At 35.2% G+C, this 2338-nt stretch overlaps 1 pseudogene; it reads left to right on the top strand.

Moving 5' to 3' along the window:
* Nucleotides 1-386: 386 nt before the first annotated feature.
* LOC125659689 (uncharacterized) overlaps nt 387-2338 on the top strand; it is a 4600-nt pseudogene continuing 2648 nt past the window's right edge.

The raw sequence follows: 2338 nt of genomic DNA, 5'->3' as shown, positions 1-2338 counted from the left end.
TTATCATCCTTAAAGTTATAGTGGATCTAAGAGTAGTGGATTGTAAGAGATTTTCTTCCCATATGGTTTATCGGATAGCCTTCAAATTTTGTACAAAACTTCATTATCATTTCACATTGTTCTTGGAATTCGTATTTTCCTCCAGTTTATAGTTAATCAAAAGGAGCATTGCATAGGTTATTTTATTCATGTACAAGGGTATATGTTCATTGTACTCGTGGTACTTCAGCATAACAGTAATTATTTTTGTATCGTATACAGCCATGACATTAATCACATCAATTTTCCTCAATGCACAAAGTGCAGATCATAATTTCTATGTTCCTGCATAAATGTTCAAATTGAATATAATAATTGTAGAGGCAACCAAAAGAGTTTGGAGAAACATGAGGGATGACTCTAGGAGGAGAGATAATGGGAGGATGGAACGCCATCGTCGCCAGAGCAAGATGGCCAAACGCATAAGAGATGTAAGTATTTCTAATATCATGGTGTTAGAAAAGCACCATTTATTAGCTTTTCACGGGCCTATAATGTACCGTTGGTGGTAATCTTGTTAACTTCTTAATAATTACCATTTTAATTCTCAAAAATCTTCTTCTCTATTATCGCACATGTGTAAGAAAAACTAAATTCATAGTCAGGTACAGCAGGAAAATTTCTACCAAAATTGTAAATTTCATAATCCCCAGGCTCTGACTCGCAGGGAAGGGCCAAACTTGTTATATAGTATTTTATGTGTAAAACACTTAAATAACATTCTTTAGTATTGTTGATATTTAATATTGAAATGTAAAACTTATACGGTATCAATTTTGATACACCAGATGCGCATTTCGACAAATAATGTCTCTTCAGTGATGCTCAACCGAAATGTTTGAACTCCGAAATAACTATGAAGTTTTAGATCTAAATATAGCCAAAAACAGCGTGCCAAACAAGTGGAGCCAAATTCGTCCAAGGATAAGAGCTATGCATGAGGGAGATAATCCTTAATTTTGAAATGAATTTCTAAATTTTATAACAGCAATTAAATATACATCCGTATGGATATTTAGAAAGAACAGGTAGTCCTTCACCAAAATTATCAATTTTAATGATCACAGGGATAGGGGATTTGGCATCAGGGTGGGGCCAAAATGATCAGTTACTAAATATGTGAATAAAAGAACCATTTGAACTGTCCTGTTTGTCACAAAATCTTGTGAATGCTTCTCGTATATGACTTATCAGATAGACTCGAAACTTTGTACAATGCTTCAATGCCATTTGTAGATGTGTATATTTTTGGGACATGAGGATCCTATTATTTTGCAGATGTGCATATTGTTGGGACATGAGGATCCAATTACTTTCCTTAAAGTTATATTGGATCTAAGAGGAGCAGAGGGTGTAAAATTGTTTGTGAACACTTCTTCTATTTGTCTTATAATGTCTATGTTCTTGCCCATGCTTTCTCCTCCATATCATGCAGTACTGTTGACGCACTTCCAATTTAGGGAGCTAGGGAGACATTTGTTTTTCATAAAAGCGATTTCTAGTTTTATGTTTTCTATTATACAGAGGCTGTGAAACGCGTGTGGAGGAACATGCGTGACGACCACCACAGAAGGGCAAGTGGAAAATTAGATCAACACAGACAGAAGAGCAAAGCCTCAAAGCGGAAAAGAGATGTAATGAGTCAATACTTTGTATACTGTAACGATATTGTACATGTTCATGTACTTCAATGAAATCCAAAATAGTATCTGTAATAATGTTGTGAGTCTTACATAAAAGTAAACACTACAAGATGCAATGATCAATATACTAAATTAAGAGTGACAAAAATAGATACATTGTTATTAAATGTTGCATATTCTTACCTGCTTATATATGTTTTAGAAACTGAAGAGCAGACTTCTTCAACTGGAACGAGATCAGATATACTCTAGCAAAGAGAAGAAGAGCATCCGCCGAGCCCTGACATCGGACACAATGTTTCCAGAGGTCACGGATGACGAGGATGACTAAAGGAGAGTGTCAATTCAATTTACGTGGGAGTCAAGCAGGTTGACAGAGGTGAAGAGGGTCCTCGATACGGACTACAGAAAGGCAATATCTGCACAATCCCGTAGACAGAAATCATCTGTGAATCGCAGTTCGACGGATGTGGTTAGAACTCAACCACCCAAGGATATTCCCAGATGGGCTGTGTCGGCCGAGTATGAAGAGGTACTCGGATTTTTTATTTTCTATCATTAATATATGTATTACCATATCATTTAATATTGTTAAGCATAAAATATTTTAAAAGTTCAAGTTATAAATGTATAACCAATTATATGTTTCAAATTAT

The sequence above is a fragment of the Ostrea edulis genome, chromosome 9 (assembly GCF_947568905.1).
Source record: "Ostrea edulis chromosome 9, xbOstEdul1.1, whole genome shotgun sequence".
Lineage (NCBI taxonomy): Eukaryota > Metazoa > Mollusca > Bivalvia > Ostreida > Ostreidae > Ostrea > Ostrea edulis.
The sequence above is the reverse complement of the archived record's forward strand: the minus strand, read 5'-3'. Positions and strand labels throughout refer to the sequence as shown.